General features: G+C 40.3%; 1 protein-coding gene and 1 long non-coding RNA gene across 2 annotated transcripts in view; one reads left to right on the top strand and one right to left on the bottom strand.

Moving 5' to 3' along the window:
- Positions 1 to 3,683: 3,683 nt before the first annotated feature.
- LOC147149217 (uncharacterized) overlaps positions 3,684 to 22,610 on the bottom strand; it is a 60,559-nt gene continuing 41,632 nt past the window's right edge. Inside the window, exon 3 of the long non-coding RNA XR_015086576.1 lies at positions 3,684 to 3,758. This is a non-coding gene — a long non-coding RNA (uncharacterized LOC147149217). The remainder of the gene's footprint in view (positions 3,759 to 22,610) is intronic.
- peak1 (pseudopodium-enriched atypical kinase 1) overlaps positions 4,510 to 22,610 on the top strand; it is a 58,797-nt gene continuing 40,696 nt past the window's right edge. The window contains exon 1 of the mRNA XM_086028922.1: positions 4,510 to 4,678. The gene's annotated coding sequence lies outside the window, so the exon portion shown is untranslated. The remainder of the gene's footprint in view (positions 4,679 to 22,610) is intronic.

The following is a 22,610-nucleotide window of genomic DNA, read 5'->3' as shown; positions in this document are numbered from 1 at the left end:
TGTACTCACTTTTTTTTTTTTTTTTTGATAAAGGAAATCCTACGTGGTCCTTACTAAATTCATTCACGACTCAAATAACTAAAACAAAACCACTTGGGGAAAAAAAGAGGGAACTTCAGTTAGTGTATTACTATGTTTGTTTTTGACTGGACATTATGTGGCTTCCTGTTTTCATTCAACGCTGCCCTTTTTTTTTTCCGCCTCCTTTCCCTCCCTCCCTCCACGTTGCCAGCTGAGACTTCCCGTCTGCAAAGGCCACACGTGTCACAAGTGTTGTACACGACAATGTCCCAAACAGATGTCCTGGTCAGCCCGTAGGCTGTGGTTGTGAATACAACAACCAAAGTGGCTTCTTGTAGAATAAAACAAAAAAATACAGCTAATTACAATATTCCTCCATGTGATGTGGCATCTGTGCTGTATTTCGATTGACAATTACTATTAGTATTGTTTGCTGCGTTTAACTTGTTAGCTTCTTCACTGCCGCTTATGTGCAGTAAGCTGGCACCTAAGCTTGTTATTTAAAGAGCTTTGCTGCAGCGTGATTTGTTATGTCAGTGCCTGAACTTGAACGCAGCATGAAGAACACATGACATGAAGGTAAATGACGACGCGGTTTACATTCCGTTCTTTTACCACCGTTTGTCACCGTATATTGTACTGAGCAGCCGGGACAGACACGCATCGTGTTGCGATTCCTGTTCTGTGCTGCTGACTTCAGGAGCTTTTCACTTTCACGCTAACTCTTTTAGTGACGTCATGACGTCCCATCCATCCCAGTCGCGTTTTTCGTGTCCGCCCAAAATGAACGGCATCCTTCCTCCTGCTGCATCCTTGGCAGCCTTCCTTGACATTGGGGTGGAGGCAAGCTGAGGGAGCGTGACTCATAGAGCGTCGCGGATGAGTCAAGACGCCATGGCTCTCGTTTGCCCATTGATACGCTATCCAGGTCCAAAAGGGAGGCGTCTTTTGCTCACTCTATGCGCATATGTACGGTATGTGCTGACTGGCACCATTGATTATTTATGAAAGGGCATTTTAACCATCCAAGTTCAACATTGATTGACTTGAACAAAGGTTTTGCTATTGCAACCCTTGCGCCCCTTTCTGTTTAATCAATCAAGTAGTCAAAAGTGAAGCAAGCGCTCTCCCAACCCAATTAAAAATCCATAATTTAGAAATAAAGCGACCGGGACCAAGCATTGAATAGCAACCGTTATGTATTTTTTTCTTTTAATTTGTTTTCATGCAAACACAAGTTGTGTCATTTTTCAAAAATGGCACTGGTTGATTTTTGTATTGAGTTCCAAAGTGACATGTATTGATGAACATGTCTCTTCAGCCAAAAAAATTCACAGTTCACAGAAATGTAATAATACAGTGTTTCCCTGCATATTTGCAGTTGCAAATACACCAACAGGTTATTTTTTTTTTGTATGATTTGGGCACTTATAATCACTTTAAGGGTGATCAGTATCAGTTATTTGTGGATCTGCGCTGCTGGCGGTCCGCTCTGTCCCTGTCGCCCACGACGGAATAAACCAAGAATGTACAAAACTGAAGGTGTGGAACTTAGAAACAAACCCCGGTTCTGATGAATTTGGGACGTGGTGCAAAACGAAAATAAAATCAGAATACGATGCCTTACAAATCCTTTTCAACAGATATTCAAAAGAATACAATGTAAAGACAAGATATTTAACGTTCAAACTGATCATATCTATTGCGTGGAGGTCTGCTCATGACAAAACGATTTGTTTTATGCTTTCAATATGACAGCTTTCCATTCAATTACATTTTTACAATTTTGTATATTTTTAAAATTCACCATCTTAATTTCCCATTGACATTCACCATGAACTTTGTGTAAATTTACAACAACAACAAAAAGTTCACTCTTTTAGCTCTGCACAAGTCATGACGTCCTGTTGCTAGCTAAAATATTAATTCAATTATGTGAAATGACTGACTTAAAACGCACCCTCATCATTTTTTTGCTTAACTTTCCATTTTCGCACGTACAAATTCTTACCCTTCTCGGTTGATACAGCCCAACTTGACAGCCCGTCATAATAGCACGAAAATGTCTGTATCGTCAAGTCTTGGAGATTGTTCCGGCTTTGCCTCCATCATTAGGCCCAGCGCCTTTTTTTTTCACAGAGGCACTTGAAAGTTTATCATGACACAGCTGACTTCCTGCCAACACTGACTCATGCTGCCAGACTCACTCAAATCTTTTAGAGCAGCCCGTACCTGCATTGTATATTTGTGTTTGGCTGCAACTGCACATTCTGCTGATTAGAAGGACATTTCATGTGCATGCCCTGCTTTTGTTTTCAGCCTTCCTGGTTTCGCTGCCATTAGCGTCTCTCTGAGGCGCCCTTCAGAGCAACTCTGAAAGAGTTTTCAGCCTGCTAGAAGTATTTCGTCCATATTGGAATTTGCCATTTATAAGTGTTGCAAAAGACTGCCACTGTTAAATTATAGATACAGCGGTGCCTTGCTGTAAGTGTGACCCAATTTATGAGTTTTTCGAGATCCGAGCTGTCATTCGGAAGATTTTGTTGTTGTTGCTTTGAATTGCGAGCAAAATGTCAGCAGCGCCGTATGGTGGCAGCGAACTCAACTCACTTCACAACAAGCAGCAGTTTGGCAGATAGTGAGGTGAAGTTTACTGTCATATATCTTCGCCTTAGTAAAGTCTGTTTTGCCTAATGCTAACAATTACCGCTTAAGTCTAATGAGCGGAATCGGTTTCACAATGTTAACCATTTAAGCAACCAATATTTGAACACAACAGGTGGAGCCTTTGAATACTCATAGGCATGTATTCTTTATCCTCTGCAAAGACTGACTAATATTAATTACAGCTTACAGTTGAGTAACGTGTGGCCGTCTCCGTGTAGTGTATACTGTAATTTAAATTACATTAAATCTTATGTTGAGCAAATATGGCTCCATTCTACAATTTTCTCAAAATCTCTATCTTAGATTCAGTAATTATTTTTTTTATTGAAATCAGACAGTTAAATATATTACAAAACTGTTACAATGTTCATTGATATAATGAACTCTATTTTTTCATTTATTTACATTTTCCAATTAGCTCGGCATTATTAAAACATTGTTTGCGAAGGAAGGGCGGCACGGTGGGCGACTGGTTAGCACATCCGCCTCACAGTTCAGAGGTCGTGGGTTCGTTCCCGGCTCCGGCCTCCCTGTGTGGAGTTTGCATGTTCTCCCCGTGCCTGCGTGGGTTTTCTCCGGGCACTCCGGTTTCCTCCCACATTCCAAAAACATGCATGGTAAGTTGATTGGACTCTCTAAATTGCCCCTAGGTGTGATTGTGAGTGCGGATGTTTGTCTCTGTGTGCCCTGCGATTGGCTGGCAACCAGTTCAGGGTGTCCCCCGCCTACTGCCCAAAGACAGCTGGGATAGGCTCCAGCACGCCCCGCGACCCTTGTGAGGATAAGCGGTACAGATAATGGATGGATGGATGTTTACGAAGGAGTACTAAGGCCCAAAATATAATACCAAAAATGCTAATTGAAAGAAAAAACGTATTAAGTTACAACAAAATCAAAATATTCGCATTAGATTCTAGAATAATCTTTAAAACAAGCAATTGACAGACTCATCAACCTGTTGTTATGTGTTATACCATTCGCATATCCTTTATTTTGTTCAGCATAAGTGTATAATGTGAGTCAAGGTCATCATGTCTTATTTGATCCCGGTGGCCTTGTAAAGTCATCCGCTGGTGGAGTGCGAGAGGAGAAGAGAGGAGGAGGAAACAATGATTGGAATTTGCTTACAAAAAAAAAAAAAACCTTCAGTCGTTCCCACATGTCACGCTCTGGCTGGAGGCTCCGCCCCCTTTTTGCTCTTCCAAATGTGCTGCTTCAGGTTCATGTTTTATTCAGGACCAACCCAAACCCGTTTCTCTTAATGGGATGGACATTTACCACTATGATATATGACGATGTGAATGACTAAACTTAAAAATAATACAGTTTCTATTTTGTTAAAAAGTTAATCACACGAGTTTGTAGAAATCAGCCCTGTTGATTTTGGAGTTGGTTGAAATGCATTCGGGGTACTGTTTTGTATGTGTTTTTCATTAAATATATATATATATATATATATATATATATATATATATATATATATATATATCGTATATACTGTTATTTATTATATATGATATATATATATATTATATATATAATATATGATATATATATATAATATATGATATATATATATATAATATATGATATATATATATGAGATATATATATATATATATGAGATATATATATATATATATATATAGACCTATTGTGTGAACGCGCCACAGCAGCTTGAAATAGTGACCGTGAGTGCGCGTTCACGCGGCTCTCTTTAGCCTGCCCCGGATCCTAGCGCGCGCTCCCGCGTGAGGCTGGTGGAGAGGAGAGGGGGGGGGGGGGGAACATGCAGCGGCAGTTGTCGGAGCCACGCAGAGGAGCGAGCAAGTGAGCGAGAACGCGAGAAGGCAAGGATCCGTGGGCGAATAAGCCCACTCGCATTAGTGGCACCGGTCAATCTCTTCGCACTCGGATTGCGGCGACCAGAGACGCCTTCCCACGCGGGCTATTTTGCGTGACGAGAGCAGCTCAACGTCGAGGAGGAGAGGTAAGAAAAAGTTCGCTTACACACAAAAAAAAAAGAGAGAGAGAGAGAGAAAGCTACAAGTCGCCTCGCCCGCCTCTTTCCCGGCTTCTAACTTCCACTTTTCAGGAGGGGGCAGTGCGATTAAATGTCCACATTCCTGGCGTGGACAAGTTTGTAAGCGGTTGTTGTGGACCAAGGGTGCAGGCGACGTGACGTTTCCACTCCACTGTCACGCCGCGCAAGAGGGCCAATATACAGCGCCTCAGGGGCTGGCTCGTGTTTGGGATTTATTTTGTGTACCTAATAAGTTGTAGAGATGCCGAAGGTGGCCAAGCAGAGGTCCTGGGGCGTCCTCTTAACATAACCTTTGTCATATTATTGTTTCAAACAATATGTTCCTCCGGAGCCAGTAGAAATCGGGAAGAACATTTACTTTATTGTTGCTTACCACACGAGAATAACACGTTTCTGATGTAATGAGGTATGACCGACAGTACAGACATCTATCTTCAGCAAAATTAACAAATATGGATCAGATTTGTGTGTGGTTTGTGCCGACATGACATGAGGAGGGCTAGATTGTTGCGAAACTGTAGATATAATTTGTAGTGCATCTGCACATTAAATCACCCATTTATGGCCCTTTACACATTTATTTTATGCATTATATATTTTTTTAATTAATAGTCCTATTAATCTGTAATATGTGTTTTTTTCTAAAAGCATGCGCACAAAATGTTACTGTACTTCATGGCCACGAAATAGGTATAAAGTGTGCGCCAAATACCAATTTGTGTCCACAACTTACAATGGCAATAAGAACGCTAAATACCTGCATTGAAATATCAGGTTGTTGCGATATTAAAAAATGAGACCCAGATAAAGAATTTCTGAACTTGTTTCGTCATTAATGTGATCTATAAACTTGACTATAAACTATAAACTCAATGGGGGAAAAAAATGTTTAATGCACAAGTGTGCACACCCCCCTTATAACTAGGAATGTGGCTGTGTTCATAAATAACCATTTCAAGTGCCTCTGATTAACCCTAAATCAATTACAGCTGTTCAATTAGGCTTTTCCTGGCATTTCTTTTTTGCTTTCTAGCAAAAGTCGAAAGGTTTTCTGCTGACTGGTGCTGACACTGACTGGTATTTGGAACTTTTCATAATTGCCTCCACCTTGAGTAAGACCCTAAAACAGGATGCTGCCACCACCATGCGGCATTCTTTGTAGGAATGCTGTTCTTGTGGTGATGAGCAGTGTTGCGTTCGCGCCAGGCATACCTTCTGGAATGATGACCAAAAAGTTCCCAGATGCATGTGGAAAAAAGTGTTGCATGGTCTGATGAAACCGAGATTCCACATTTTGGCCATAGTTCCAAAATGTTTGTTTGGCTCATCATCAAAAGAGCATCATATCTACATTGAAGCATGGTGCTCACGGCATCGTGCGTTGGAGCTGCTTTTCTTCAACTAGAACTGGTGGAAGGAATTATGAGCAGTTCCGAATAGCAGTTGGTCTTAGCACAAAACTCTCAGGCTTCTGCCAGAAAGCAAAAACAAACAAAAAAAGTCAGGAAAGGGACACAAAATCCTGGTGTTTGAACAGGGGAGCGTAGACTTTTTATATTATTTTATAGATATGTAGATATTAGGGCTGGGAAGATCCACTTTTGTCCCGATCCGATACGGATCTCAATACTTGGGTTGCGATCCGATGCGTATTGTGATACTTAAATATTCTAAAAATATACGTTTAAAAAAATGAGGCATGTGTTTCCAAAGTTTTAACTTAAGTGCCATTTTACATTGGTGCCACGATTGAAAAGTGCATTAACTGTTCCAGTGACTGTTCCTGATACACAGGAGTGCAAAATAGGGGGGAAAAAAGGAAAATATAAAAACTGCAATCACAAAGCTCTACTTTAAGGACCTCAAATATTCCAAAAGTACATTATAGAACGTGCATAACATAACATGAGATATCAAAAGTATCAATACTTCATCAATGTATCTATACTTGGTACCGGCACAAAAAATGTTACGATACATCGCAAAACTATATTTTTTCCCACCCCTAGTAGATATAGATAGATATATTTATATTGTTGGAACATGCTAAATTGGGTTTCCTTTTAAATATGCATCCACATAATGAGTTTATCTCAGATTTCAACAAATATCAGCATCTGTAACATGTAAAATGTTCAAGATTAATCAAATCCAGCTTTAACGAAATTTGACATTATTGTTTCTGACTTAGTAAGAATCAACATCTGACCTCGATCTGGATGAAATGTGTGGTTCGACTTTCAAGCTTTTTATGACGCACACAGAATGCACCTTCTCTGTTTTTCTTTTTTTCCAAATCGTAATCAATTTGGCAGAATTATCACCGTCAAAGCTGAAATAACCTTAGTTTAGCGTGACTTTCTGAGATATGAGTGTATGACCACATGAGCTTTTTTCTTTAATTGAATCTAGACTGGATCAAGATGAAAGTTTGAACGACTTTGACAGCTCCTGACACTGCGTACACGTGGCGAGTTTCATTTAAATCAAACGAGAGTGGTCGTAAGCAAGTCAACAGGCTCAATAAAACTGGAAATTTCCCCGGCAAGTCTGGATCGGATCTGGATGAGACGCGGTTTACATATAAAAATATGTTTGCGTAGACGTGACCTCAGTGCACAATGTGTTTGGGGGAAGTCAAACATTTTTCATCATCTCGTAACGTTTGCAGTACGTTTCTAAAGCTCGGCTCATTGGGAACAGACAGTGACCTCATGATATACGACATGTTTGCTCATTCACAAGAGGCTGCAGTTGTTTGTTTTTCTTTTTTTTTTGAGTTCCCGCTCCTAGCTGACATTGTCAACAAAGACACAGGCGCCCCGGCTTTGTTTCCTCACCTCGCCTACGGAAAAGAAGACCGCAAGGCGGACATGTCGTTGACATTTCAAACCCTCTCCCGCGAGCCGTGTGAAGTAAACGCTTGTTGGATTGTTTTGCTGGATTGTTGCAATGTGGACATGCCCGACATGCCTAGCGGTAAGCGGTTGCCAGATTGTGCTCTGCGGTGATCTTTTGAGTTTTATTTGATTTCTGGCATCTCCGAGTGACAGCAGTGCATTTGCGGCCTGCACTTTGTGTCTAAATGGTTTCAGCATTTTCAGGGCAAGATACGCGGCTCGCTTGGCTCTGCCACGTGTTTGCTCTACACCTTCTTGTTTGGCTGCCATCGACCCTCGGCTGCATTATCGACACATTCTGTTGCAATGGTTAGATAAGGAGACCTCAACGCAGACATGTATTACCTTCTCAGTGACAGTATGAGCCGATGGAGCCGTAAATGAGTGCTGTGGATGACTATTTGATGGACACTGGGCCAAGACCCTGGCAACATACAGTTATGACATAGTTAAATATAATACAATACAATTTTATTTATATAGCGCATTTCACAACAGCTTCATCTATAAGAAAGCACTTTACATACAACAACATATCAGTTGCTTAAATGGTTCTATCCATGTTTGTATGTTCCCATTATGTTAGCATTAAGCTAGCGGAGGATATGTATTTGTATTAAATTCACAATATGTAAATCTTCTAGTTTTGTTTAGATTGACAGTAATCTTTAACTGGTAGTGGCATTAAATAGCCTGAAGCCTCTTTTTTTTGTTTTGTTTTTTATTTTAGTAATTGTTGATTATTTGCAAAATAATCCAGAGTTCCAACTGGATTTGAAACTTCCACTTCTAACAATGCTAAAGTTTTTCTTTTTAGTTTAAAATGACTTACCTCAACTCGAATCCCACATTGCCGAGCTCTACTGTTCTTGGTCTCGGTTTTGTAAATAAAATGTCCCCCCAAAAATGTGACTGACAGACCGATAACACTCTTATGACTTAACTGCTGCATTAGCGTGTTAGTGGTAGAAAATAAAGAAAATAATATTTCTGTTATATCGCATTCATACGAACAAACGATAACACACCAAAGACTCTCTGCACAAAAAACACTTGACGGGGAAATCACTAACATACAGTGTGTATGCATGACATCCTTTTTGAGGGCTTATCATGCAAAATTACACCGATGAGAATTTCGGTGGCATGGGCAGTCAATAATGACGCAGTTGGCCGAGTGTTTTCGTGCGAGCTGCCTCTGAAACACTTCTTTGAGTGTCATGTGACACCGCAACCCCTGACCTCTCTCCCCTTGCCCTGAGCCAGAGCGGGGGACCTAAGTGCGGTAACAGGTGTAACCCCGAGGTGAAGTGGTGCATAGTCACACATTCACTCACTCTTTGTCTGAACAGAAAATGAGAAAACAAGAGGGGGGAGGGGGGGTGGAGTACCCACGTGTATTAAATGTACTCTGTCAACTTATCAGCATGTGATACCCCTCGGTCAAAGTTTTTGTTTTGTAGCCTGGAACAAATTTCTCTTTGGGGGAAAAAAATCATTTTCCAAAATTAGTTATTTGGAAGTCAACCAGCAGCACAGAATACATTATTTCTGGACTCTGGAGGTTCCACTCTAATTGCATTCTCCTTTTGCAAGAGACACTTATTGTTGCTTTACGCTTATTGCCTAAAGAAGGTCGATGGCAGTGCGGCGCCAGATGCGTATTTTAGTCCCTGATAGTCTTGGTCAGATGCGGAGCGGTAAACAGTTCATATTTATCCTAATATGGCTCTCACACTGTTGTCCCATGAATAAAAGATTAGAGCAGAGCAGAGCGGCAAGAAAAACAAACTCATCATTTGCCGGAAATTGCTCTTAAGTCATAGGTTTGTTGGGGATTATTTACAAGGTTTGAAAACTAAAACTTCCAAAAGTTCAAGGGACGTGTGTGCGGCCCAGGTGTTACATCGTTTACATTTTACACTAAAAATGAACTTGTAATATAAGACCTTTTGATGGGGGGGGGAGAAGGCAATTTTTCACTGTTTTGTATCAAATATAACAATAACCTAAACAGCAGTGTTCTTTTGGGGAAACGTTTTCAGGCACCACGTATCGTTTTATTGACCCACAAACAATATGACGTGATTGTTCACGTAGCAAAAATAGGTTTTCCTGGCGACTAGAGCAATATTATAAAAATACAAAGAGAGGAAACCTGCAAGAAGTAAGGAATGATTGATTGCCCCACTCTGTAAAAAAAAAAAAAAAAAGGGTCAACTCAAAATTTCAAGGCAACAAACTTTGATATATTATACATATTGATGTGAACAGTCTTTCCCTACATTGTCATTTTCTTTTTTTACACATTATTACAAAAATTAAGCGGCTTTAGAACATATCTATTAGCTTTCTGGCACACTGCAACTGTCATAATTCCAACATTTCCTCATTCCCGGGGAGCCTTTCAGCATTGTCACCTCAATATTGAAATTTTAGGTGTTTTTTTTTTTTTTTTTTTTTTTTTTTTAAAGTCAATAACGAGTGAAAATAAATTCACTAAATTTTTGTTTCATTTCAAATGGAGAGTGTAATGCTTCCTTCTAAAAGGAAAAGCATCAGCCACGAAGGTTGTTCGATTGCAGATAAATATCCACCAATTACATTACACATACTCATTGTTTTTTTTTTTTTTAACTCATTCACTGCCAGACATTTTCAGACCCTCTTTTACCCTAACGTTTGAAAAAAAATGAGAAAAAAAAAAAATAAATTCCTGGGATTGAATGGCTGGACTGTGAAAAAAACTAAATTCATCAATGGCAGTGAATGAGTTAATTTTTGTTATTTCAAACCATTCTTAATGAGCTACAAACGCAGCCTTATCCTTTAATTGAAGTCAAACTCGAGTTTCTGTGCTTCAGTGTGAGGCAACCGAATAAGTGGGGCGGGAGCTTCGCCTTTTCAAAGACGTGGTTTCAGACTTGTCATGCAGAGTTTATGCATCCCTCAGAAGCGTCACGGCAGTTTAGGGTAATGTTCCTCAGTGGGAGAAATACGGTTGATGGAGTAGATCACAGTGGCACTTCAATTTCATCAAACTGGACGATTGCTGTCGCTGTATTTTGATCTGAGACAAGGAGACGCCTCCTCATCTGCTTTGTGTCTTTGTCACAAGCACGCATTAGACGTGTACTCAGATAAGTGCATCATTAAGTCTGACAAATGTTTCGTGCCATCGCATACTCATGATTTAACTCACCGCACTAGTCGAATGTGTTTGATTTTAGTCGGTGTTCTTCAATTTCAAGTTGCTGTGCTCATTAATGTCTCAGTTGTTTTCGTTTCTAACCTTGTAAACAACTGTGATCTTTTGAAAGGTCTTTGTCTTTGTTCCTTTCTACTATCAAAGGGTTTAAATAAATCAAGTTCAGATCAGTGTGTAATTAAAAGACCACTGTGTGAATTCTTGTAAGTCTTTGAAGGTGAGCCAACAGTGGTCTGGATGATCTTTCAAAAATGCTTCAACTGTGGGATTAATTAATGGAGTTGTTTTTCTTTTTAAGTGTGTTTAATGGGGTGGGAGAATCTCTCGCTGAATGTCATCAACTCTTCCAGAATTGAACCACCAGGAGGAGTTAGCATAGGTCAGCTGACATCATGTGGTCACAATTCATTACACAATTCATTATTATGCCCGTCCTTAAAATGGCCCAAAAATATCTGATTCGCAGACTTGATGATTACGAATCCACTCATTTATTGAGACTCATTGGCCAATTGTTTTGTCTCTGATCAAAATTAGAAAAGGCAAGTAAAATGTCCCGTCCCCCAGAACGTGGGGAGGATAACCCTCTGATTGTTTAAAGGGGAAGTCAACCCCCAAATTTTCTTGACAATAATATGTTCTATACTATTCTAAACTTAATATTCTGATTAATATTGTGTTTGTGGAATACGAATTAAGCAGCAAAATACACACATTTTTATTCATCTCGGGAGGCGGCCATTTTGTCACTTGCTGTCAACTGAAAATGAAATCACAGTTGCTCAGGTAACAACCAATGTTGACAAAATGGCCGCCTGGATGGATAAAAATGAGTTGAATTTGGTGCTTAACTCATATTCCACAAGCACAATATTAATCAGACTGCGCATAGAACATATCGTAAAGAACATTTTGGTGTTGAGTTTTCCTCTTTAAAGAAGGCGTGGCTTGAATAATGTGTAGCAAAAAAATGTAAACAAGAACTAAAGCAACCAGAGTAAAGTATTCATTTCACTTTTTAATTCGTAGGCTTTCTACCAAAGTAAAAGCACATGACTGAGCTTTGAATCGTTAGATTCTCCAGTAAATGAAAATTCCTCCTCTACTATCAAAATTATCTTCTCATCTATTCTTTAGAACACTGTAGCCTTGTTATCTCTCTTTAGTCCCAATGCATCATTTCAGTCGGCTGTGTTGCTAAGCTGTGCCGCGTTGCGAGGGCAATTAGCTCCGATGAGGACCTTAATGATTTTACTTGAGTTAAGAAGCTGCTGTGTCGCTTCCCAGTCCCTCGTCAAACGTGTCCTTTCATCAAAGCGTGTGATGTAAAAGTGTGTCCTGCTCATAGGGCATGCAGAGTTCAGCCATTCAGCGCAACGAGAGCCAACTTAATGGGTGAAAGCTGTTGGGCTTCTTTCCCCTTCGGAGCCTGAATAGCATTGGTTGGATAAAGTGCGCCCGACGTCATCGTTGTCCTTTGGGATCTATAAAACAAAAGTGGATCCTCTGCCAGAGGTGACGTGACGTCAAGGCCTTTTGGATAACTGGGGTTGTGGATGACTTTACAGACCATTCACCTGTCTCCTCCCCTGAATGCTTGTAAAAGGTAATGTAATGTTGTGTTAATGCCTCTTTGGGAGATGATAGATGGGGCTCAGGGTAGACATTGCATTGGCTCTTTTGGCAGTCACGACAAAGTCGAAATGATGATAAAATGGCAGTAAGCAGATTGAATGAGATACCATATTGGAGTTTTTAATGACCGAACGGCAAAGCCTCCGCAGCAGGGGCCGTGTTATCGCCAATTAAATGGTGCCCGGTTCAATATTTTTGTTGGGGTTGGTTTGTCAAGGCTGTGCATGGTTCTTATTCTGCCATCTTGTTGACTACGAGGTACTTTATTTGGAGGATTTTTTTTTCCCCCCTTTGGTAAGCTAACAGTGTTGAATACGTTACAAATGGCCTGCCCCAGAGATGGCTAAAAACGAGTGGATTAACTCGTTTTCCACAAACGCAGTATTTATCAGAATGCCTTGTTTCAACCAGTGGACTTGCATAGAACATATTCTTGAAAAAAATATGTTTGGGTTGATTTCCCCTTTAAAGTTAAAAAAAAAGAAAAAATAATAATAATAATAATTAGTTTAGACTCCTATCATGACAATACAGTGGAGAGGAATTCTATTTCTGACAAAAATGCTGAATCTGAACAAACTCAAGAGTACCCAAGAGTACTTCAAACTTGGAAGTGCCACAGACGTACAAGGTACGACTAGGCGTGAACCAGAATTTGAGTATTTTGAGATACCAGCTGATGCTTGGGCCTTTCTTTCTTTCTTTATTTATTTATTTATTTGCTATAACTTGTGACCAAAAATTTGACATTCAAGCGCTAGCTGGTGGCGGCGCACTCATCTCATTATCAAGTACCAATTTGGCAGATAGTAAAAAATCCTTTAAAAAACAGGCTGCAAGTTATTTGTCACTCCCAGTTGAAATTTACTAAACATTAAGCAAATTACACGTGTATTTAAAACAACCACAGTACTTTGAATATCTGCTAGCTTAATGATAACACACAATGTAAAAGGCCAAAGCCTGGCTAACAAATAGCATCAATGTTGTGCCCCCCAGTGTCCAAGTCACGCACCCCAACGTAGCTCAAGGGACGGAACGGATTAATGGCATTTCACTTCATTTCAGTGAGGAAAAATACGAGTGAGGTCACGGAAGAATTAAACTCATAAGTAATGGCACTACCGTATTTGCTTATGTTGTCTGGAGCTTGCAGTGATCCTTAGGGTACTAAGTAAAATATATTAAAAAAATATATATTCAATGACATTTTGCAAGTCCAGCTGTTTATCTCACAATGTACAACAAACACAGCATACAACTCGGGGTGACAACGAGAAGCCACGACAGGGCAAAACAATATAGCATGTGTCAGGAAAGCAAGGACCTTGGATGAGTTTGGTGTTCAATTTCATTTCGAAAGAGCCTCCCGGCTCAGTAGCGCAGTCGTGCTTAAATGTGGGTGTGGACGGATAATGGGAAGAAGCAAATCACTGGGAAATACAAATAAATTCCACTGTGGTTATGGCGAATCGAGTGGCATACAATCACATCCATCTGCTGGAGCTATCATAGAGCAAACCCTGCACTTGTACTCCACAAATTACTTTCATTTAGCGTACACTGCACGTTGAATACAGTATCTGTCACAACTCTTGAGTCTCGATCTTGAACTAGAATTCCCCATAAAATTTTAATGACAAGATCAATCCACAACATGAACAAAAACTGATGAGTTGGAATGCGATGAGACAAACACGGCCCTCTAGAGTTCCAAAATCTAGTCAAACCATGTAGACCGCGACTTAAAAATAAACAAGCCAAAGTTCATGATGTTTTTTGCTTTTTTGGGTGTATATGTTACACTCTACTTATACTTTTAGAACTCTATCAGATTATTATACAGCTGCAAAGCTTTGTCGTCTTGACAAAACATGCTAAACTGGGCATTGTGCTTCTCTTTCATATTTTCTCGTGTTTGGTTTTGTTGAAAAGGGCTCTGACTAAATCATGTGCTTCTTCATTTGCATTTTGATGGAATTCAGAAGCGGAAGATTCAAGATGCGATAGATATAGGCGGCGGTTGAGGCGCTTCTGTGGAAATCTGCACGTATTAAGTGTTCTTGCTGTCGCTGAAATGCACCAAGTCGTCTTCCCGTGTTTTTAACACTAAACTAGGTCATGGTGACTCGCCTATTGGCGTCGAAAAATGTGAAAGAAGAAAAGCGCTCTGCGGCACATTATCGCTCATTCCTCAGTTAAGACCCTTTTGGGGGGGTTTTAAATGGTGATTTGTAATCTAATTCTGTCATGAACAGGTCTACCTGTCATTCAATGCACGAACTGCTGAAGCTAACTCAATAGCTGACTTCGTCATACGGCATTATTCTTTTCAGGTCAAATTTTACGGATCAACTAGCAAAATGCAATCGCATAAAAACTCAACATTAGTTATACTGTTGGCCAACAGGATGATTACTGTATGTATAATTTGTTAAGACTAAAATACATGGGAATCATTTGGATTAGGATAATGCAGTGGTTCGAAGCCTTAGAAATTGTATAATCATGAGATTATATAGTATTTGGTAATCGTTAGTGGCTCTCGTAAGTAAAAATCACATTAATACGAGTTGTCATGCGGCCAGTTTTTTTGGGGTGTTTTTTTTTTTGGACTTGCGAGCAAAAATCAGATTGTAGCAAAAACTGTTGAATTCTTTGCATTCTACTTAATTTATGGAACAATTATATTTCCATAAAGTACTGTACAATATTATAGACTGCGATTTTTCTTATTAAAAAGCGCCTTACAAAAAATGTTGTGTTCTTGTTGAAGAACAAGGAAGAGCACCTTTATGTTTTCTGCTCGCGTATTCCGTGTTTGCAGGTTGAGAACAACTGTTTTTATACAGTACTATACAGTTATGCATTAAAAAAAACACACACAAAAAAAAACTGTTTTTGTTAAAAATCCGGAGTGTGGTTTTTTTTTTCCCCCCCATTTCAACGGGGGAAGATTTTGAGATACGAGCATTGTCACGGAACAAATTCTCAAGGCACCGCTCTACTTGTTCTGAACGTGGCCATTGGTGTTCAGCTACGCTCATTTAACACTACGTGTAGAACATCATGAAGTCGTCAAGTAAAAAGAAGTGGCGATATAAGCTTTTTATCAGACAGTGACAATCGGCCATTCTGCATTCTAAAGTTGTTCAGACATGACACAGCATTCTCAGTGAATTAAAGCATCTTTAGTATTTGCTTACTCTACAGCTTGTAAATAAACAACCGCCATCTTGACCTTTGTGACACTGCAAGTGCCAAACAATCTCGCCCCTGGTGCTCAGATTGTAATGTGCAGACCGACCCCGATAGCAGGTCCACAGCTGAGCGAGGGACCCTCCCGGAATTACGTGTTGAGCGCAGACAACCAGCTTTTAGCCTCACAACACACACTCCATCCACGGGTTGGGCTCATTAACAGTTGAAGTAAATGTACGACGACAGACATTCCTCTCGGTCGTGTAAGTGCACGTTGACGGATGTATGGCGCGATCGGGATCACATGAAGATCCAAATGACGAGAAAACAAACAGAACTTGGCACAAACTGTGGCCCATACCACAGCTATATCAGGCTGAAGGGGCGATTGTCCATTGTGGATGAGACGATGAGTATGACGTGTCTGTCTGAGAATGGTGTTCAGTGTCGTGTTGGACGTTGCACATGAATAAATGTTGAACTTTATTTAGAATCGTGCTTTGCAGATTTGGTGAATCGGCTGCAGTGTGTTGTTGTGGTGGTGAAGGCAGGTTGGGTGTCCTGCCCAGAGATTGGCATCGAGCCACTGGGCGCTGAGAGGAGGGTGAGGTGGGGGGAGGAGTCGGCAGCATGGGGGAATCCAGGGGACTGACTGACAGGAACAGTGGCAACGCGACAACAAACCGACATGCGCTAGGCTTGCAAAAAAGTCCACAGCACAACAAACTTCTGCATCAGTGAAGCTGAGATAAAGCCAATTCATAGATTTTTTTTTTTTTCCCCCAAGGGATCCTATCCTTTTTTACTCTCTAAAAAAGTCACCTATTCTGATGGCATATTGGTGCCAAGCAACTATGTCAAACTGAGGAGAGGAGCTACATTTACTCAGGCCGTAGCCTTGTCTAATCGAAAATAAATGCTTTACCACCATTTTGTGATATTGTAAAGTGCTTTGTTACAGCTCCAGCTGTTATGAAATGCGCTATATAAATAAAATCGTATTGTATTGTATTGCAATTCCATTCAAGTCCTGTTGATGTTAGCGTGATTTTCAAACTGTCAAATCAAGACACTGCATGACTTGCGCCTTACCAAACCTGGTCCCCAAAATGTTTTGACAGACTCAGAATCATAGCATGAAACGGTCTGAATTTGCAACGTTTTTCCTTTGACTGCCATCTCTCCCAGCTAAAATATATATCGCTGGCTTCGGGAATCCTCATACCTCCAAAATCACAGTTTTTAAGGAGACCGCGAAAAAACGGAAAGTTTAACCATTAACATTGCTTTGTAAAAAAAACAAACAAAATAGCAAGCCATTTTCAACACTTAAGATTGGTCAATAATTTGTAAAAAAAAAAAAAAAAACACTTACGTGGACTGACCAATACGACGCCAAAGATTGTTTGACATCTATAGCTGTCACTGGCGAGTGTAGACAGCATCTTTTCAGATCAAAGTCAAAATGTGATTTTTAAGCATAAGGACTGAAGTCCCCTTTACTTGGCAGAATTGCTTGTCGGAGATTTGTCGTTGGCTCTTTGGGCTAATGAGGAGAGCAGATGAAAATGGAGAACACAACACACACAGGCGCCTATTTACTTTGGCATGCATATTTCTCCCCTTCCCTCTGGCGGGTACTCGATGAGTACACCTGCACCGACACGTGACTCCCACTTGCATAGATCATAGGAAATGCTTTCTATTTTTGGCCAAGTGTAAGGGTAAGTGTCTTATTAACTTGGAAATGAATATGCAAATTATCTGAAACACATAGATAAGACTCTGGTATGGGGCTGAACGATTTCATTTTTGGATTTTTATTTTTATTTTTTTTAAGCAATTTGGGTTTACTCAGTGACTACAGTACATGTTTTTTATTAAGTTAATTTCATCACATAAAAGAAAAAGATCTGTTTACATGAACATTTTACCCTTTTAACACGGAATCTTTACCATGCGTATTTAAAGAACCAATTCAGAAATGTTTCCATTATAAATTTGCCTACCGGGTATTGGCCCGGGGCATCCACAGCGTCCGCCTCTCCGTGACCGATGGTCGCCACAATTTTATCTAGAGGTGACTGTCGGCGATCATCGCTCAAGAGGCATGTTGAATGGGCACCGTTCTGAGGGTATGAAGATAGGCAAAGTTCCATCTGCACATGCCTCACTTAGCCTCTTGCATTATTAGAGGAATAGCGTGTAATGTTCTGATGGCACAATATCATTTTCCGTCACGTTTGTAAATATAACTGTACGCGATGAATCTTTCTCTGAAGCTTGATTTTGAAGAAACTCGCATCGCCAGCAAGCTCACAATTAGATCTTTTCCTAACTCGTTCAGCCCTACTGTGGTCTACCCCAGAGTTGTAATATATCCCCAGGGCGCCTGTGCTTGATCCTCTGAGATTTCTGGAAGCCACACTATTGAGTTGCATCACAACGTTCTATCTGGAGGCCCATCTTAATGATCAGTATGTGAAACTCCATCATACCAACCATGGGTTTCTCGCAATGTCTTCAGTCTGTAATTTGTGCCAATCGCAATCCCGCTGAGCACACCCACGAGTAACCGCCCTTACCACGATAATAAGGAGACGTCCATCTCAACGGTCACGTTTGCCGTTTGGCTTGATCAGCAAGTCGACATTGAGGAGCGATTGGGAACCGTCCAGCATAAATTTGCGTGGGAATTGAACTGAACTGAATTGAAACTGAGAGCTATAAAGCCTCAATTCAGTTGAGTTTTGTCCCGCTCCACCTTATAAAAGCTTACCATAGTTTACCACTGCAACTGCGACAAACGGTTACTGAAATGTATCACATTTTGCTTCAGATATTTTGGGATGCTTTATAACAGAAATGACAAAAACTGAACCCTATCAAAACCAAATGAAATTGCTGTTCCATATAAACAGTGCAAATACAGAATAGAGTTACAAGGTGGACTGGAATTTTCTGCCTTAACAGAGGTAAGACGTCAGTCATTAAGTAAGTCTTTTCCAGGGGACGCCTGAACATTTTTCCTGTGCTGTTGCAGAAGCATATTTAAATATAGAATCTGATGCCATGTAAATGTGATCCCAGTCATCAGCGCTCAGAACAGCCCAGATGCTTTTTCCGCCCTGTCTCTGAGACACACAATAATGACATCATGCTAAACGGACACAGCACTTCTTCAGCTATTTCACATGCCTGATTATTCTTCGACAAGTCTTTTGTCTACTTTTTGAAGGCTGAGCAGGCTGAATTTTCCTCAAGGTGCTTTAATCGTGACACTTTGCTGTACTCCACTGTACTGAATACAGAAGTCATATTTACTTAAACGCCACTGTATACTTCAGCTTTACAGATGCCATGTCTGCAGTGTGTGTGTTGTGGTAAAGACATCAATAAATAGATTTTGGTATCAGTCATAGTAACGTAATATACACGTTTGTCAGCCAGGAACTCTTCTTGCAAAAGCTTCAGCAAGTTTATTTGTACAAGTTACCCGGTGATTTATTGAGGCACGGCATATATTAAAGCAAAGCCCACAATTTGGAGAATTACAGTAATTCCAGCAAGTATTATAAAAGTCAGACTTGGTGTTGGCTGTTCATTATTTTGTTCATCAGCATCTACTTGGAATGTTTTCCTAATGCTTTTTAGAAGCTGTGACGTCTAAAAATATGCCGTTTCATTTTGACCTAGTATTCCTGAACGTCTAAATATAGCCGTCTAAGAAAAATTGTGTTCTTAGAATATATTGTCTTCTTTTTAGAAGAACTCGCACTTGATTTGAACGTGGATGTTTTTCATCGCACTTTAACGGCACCGTTTCTGTTTTGTTGTGGAATAGCAAACTTTGCAGCTAACTTGTGTTGTCTCGCCCAACTGGGTCTTGGCCTACAGTCACGCTCCGTGGACCGTTGCAAACAGTCTGATGCTCCTCCTGTGGCCTCTCAGCCCATTTAGTCTGCTGTGCACACAGCAAATCTGGGCAAATTGCTAAGAGCAGGAAACATATAGAGCTAATTTCCTCTCCAAACTTACCAAGGATGCTAATTTCCTACAATACACCAGCCAACGCAGTTGGCTTTGGAGCTTAACACTGTTAAAATATTTAAGAACTCCAGTAGATGTTTCATTTCATTGGCATTTTTTTGTACTTGAAATTTGACAATATGTCACCTTCAAGGCATGCGTTTCCTTTTTTTTTGGGCAAAGTGTACAAGCCCAGTAACAATGAAGCTGGGTTGTGTGTAAAACGTAAACGCATAATATACAGAATGCAATGATTTGCAAATCATGTTCAACCTCTATTCAACTAAATACACGACAGAGTCATGGCGGTCATTTTACCACTGTTTTATCACCTTTTCTTTTAACAACATTCAATGAGTGTTTAGGAACTGAGGACACTGATTGTTGGAGCTTTGTAATTATTTCCCATTCTTGCTTATGTGCGGCTTCAGTTGCTCAATAGTTGTTATTGTGTTTTGCGCATCATAATGCGGCACACATTTTCAATGGGAGACATGTTTGGATTGCAAGCAGGCCAGTCTAGCATTCGCACTATAATACGAAACCACAGAGTTTTAAGATGTGCAGAATGTGGCTTGGTGTTGTCTTGCTGCGATAAGCAGGTATGTGCCTGAAAAAGACGGCTTGGATGTTGCTTCAAAGCCTGTGTACCTTTCAGCATTAACGGTGCCTTCACAGATGTGCAAGTTACTAACATCCCCAATCCTATCACAGGTGGTGGCTCTTGAATTTTGCACAGATAAAAATCCTGATGGTCTTTTTCCGTTTTTGACCCGGCGGACACAGCGTCCATGATTTCCCAAAACAATCTTTAATGTGGACTCGTCAGACCGCAGCACCCTTCTCCACTTTGTGACAGTTCATCTAAGATGATCTCTGGCCCAGAAAAGCTGGCGCTGTTTTTGGGTGTTGTTAATATGTCAGGCTTTGCATGGTAGATGTAGCGTCAAACTGTATTAACTGACAATGTTCCTGAGCCCATATGGCATTAGTCTTCAATATCAACGCAGTCCCGCCTTAGGAATCGAAGGTCACCGGCATTCGATGTTGGATTTCGGCTTTGCCGTTTACGTGCAGGGAATTCTAAAGATTGTCTGAATCTTTTGATATTATGGACCGTGGATGATAGGGCTGTGCATCTCTCCAATAAAAGATGGTTCCATACGTATGGCGATACATTTTACACAACATTCCAATGTATTTGGTATCGCGGTTTGTACTTCCAGACAGCACACCAGACTATTAACGATCTGTAGAACGACGATCAACAGTCTCATTCCCCCAAACCAGAAGTATCAGAGATCATCAAACATAACCTGGCATAGTATCTGGGCCGAGCTGCGTGAGGCAGCAATATTTCGCAGGCATCCATATACCCCTAGGCTAGCTGTTAGCTTATCTGGTAATTCCCTTGCCAGGGCGCTTTCTTGACATCTTTTCTCATTGTCTTTTTGTGGTAAAATACATGAACACATTGTATAAATGCTCAACTAGTTGATCCTCCATTTTTTAAGATTTTTACCTTTATTCTGTTCATTATTATGTATTTGTAATGCTTCTGATTCAGTCTGCCCGCTTCCTGATTGATAATTGTCAGGTCAAATCTTTCTAAACGCACCTCACAGCATAAAATTATGAGTGTGAACCGATAATTGAGCCTCAACGTGCTTTGGTCAGAAGGGGGTTATAGGGTCAGATTGTCCAGGTTATTTTTGTGTGTAACTGTTTTAGCCTCACAGAAAATGGCAAATTTGTGCAATGCTTACATATGCTAACACCTCCATGTTCTCTGCCGCCTGCCAATGTTGTTGTTGAAATTATGGTAAAGCAACTGACATGCTCTACCTTCTTCTTCTTCAAAAAAAAAAAACAGAAAAGGTATTCAGTGTAAACAAACTCTCCACCTCTTAACCCTGGGCTCTTAACAATTCAGAGCCAAAAGCTGCGCACAACACCAACAATTCCTTATATAGTGTGCTTTCTTGCTTGAGCTCACTGAGAGCAAAACCAGATTGCCAGAAGGGATCATGTTAAGACAGGGGAGTAGTCTTACTTATTTACTCACCAACATAAACTCATGGAAGTTTAACAGAAAAATGATAATTAAGAAATGTGTTGGTCGAGTGACAATTAATAAGCACAACAGCTATGGGAAGTTGAGCTTCACCCAGGCAATGGCACAGCTCCTCCCGGCAGCTTTATTCTGCTCAATACAACACCGCCGTAGCGTTTGCTGCTTAACTCATATTCCACAAACGCAATATGAATCAGAATGTCATGCTTAGACTAGTGAAGGCACACAACATCATTGCAAAGATTTTTGGGGGGTTGACTTTCTCTCTTTAAAGTGTCACAATAGCAAAGTATGTTAGCAAAAAAGTCTCTTGTTCTGCTTGATATGTTTCTTTTCACAACAAGCTTATTTTCTCCACTCCTCCCTGTCACACGAGGAAATGTTTTAATCCGTTGAGACACGGTGAAACTATTTCAAACTTGTAACTAACTGCACGTCACCGTCAAAGTACTATTTTTGGACATTTTTTGGGGGGGGGTCTGTTTTGGTGATTATTAACATAGTTTCATGTTTTTGTCTCTTCTGCTGCCATTTTATATTATTCTGGCTGAGTCTCTCTCTGTATACTTGAACAGTGAGTCCTTTGTTGACTACACATTTTAATTGTTTCACTTTTTTTCCTCATAGGGTAGTCTTTTGTACTACTTTTATACTTAGTTCAGATAACCTTTTTAGCCTCCTTTTTTTATCTGCATAGTTTAAAACCCTAATGAACGCCATGGAACGATCCCATATTTGTCCCACACAAATGAGCCTGGCGGCCGATGGTTGAGGACGAAGCGGTTGGGAATGTTTCAAGGGTTTGTTTTTGACATCGTTATCTCCTGACTG

This window comes from Filicampus tigris, chromosome 4 (assembly GCF_054856515.1).
Source record: "Filicampus tigris isolate MCC_2025a chromosome 4, RoL_Ftig_1.0, whole genome shotgun sequence".
Lineage (NCBI taxonomy): Eukaryota > Metazoa > Chordata > Actinopteri > Syngnathiformes > Syngnathidae > Filicampus > Filicampus tigris.
The sequence above is the reverse complement of the archived record's forward strand: the minus strand, read 5'-3'. Positions and strand labels throughout refer to the sequence as shown.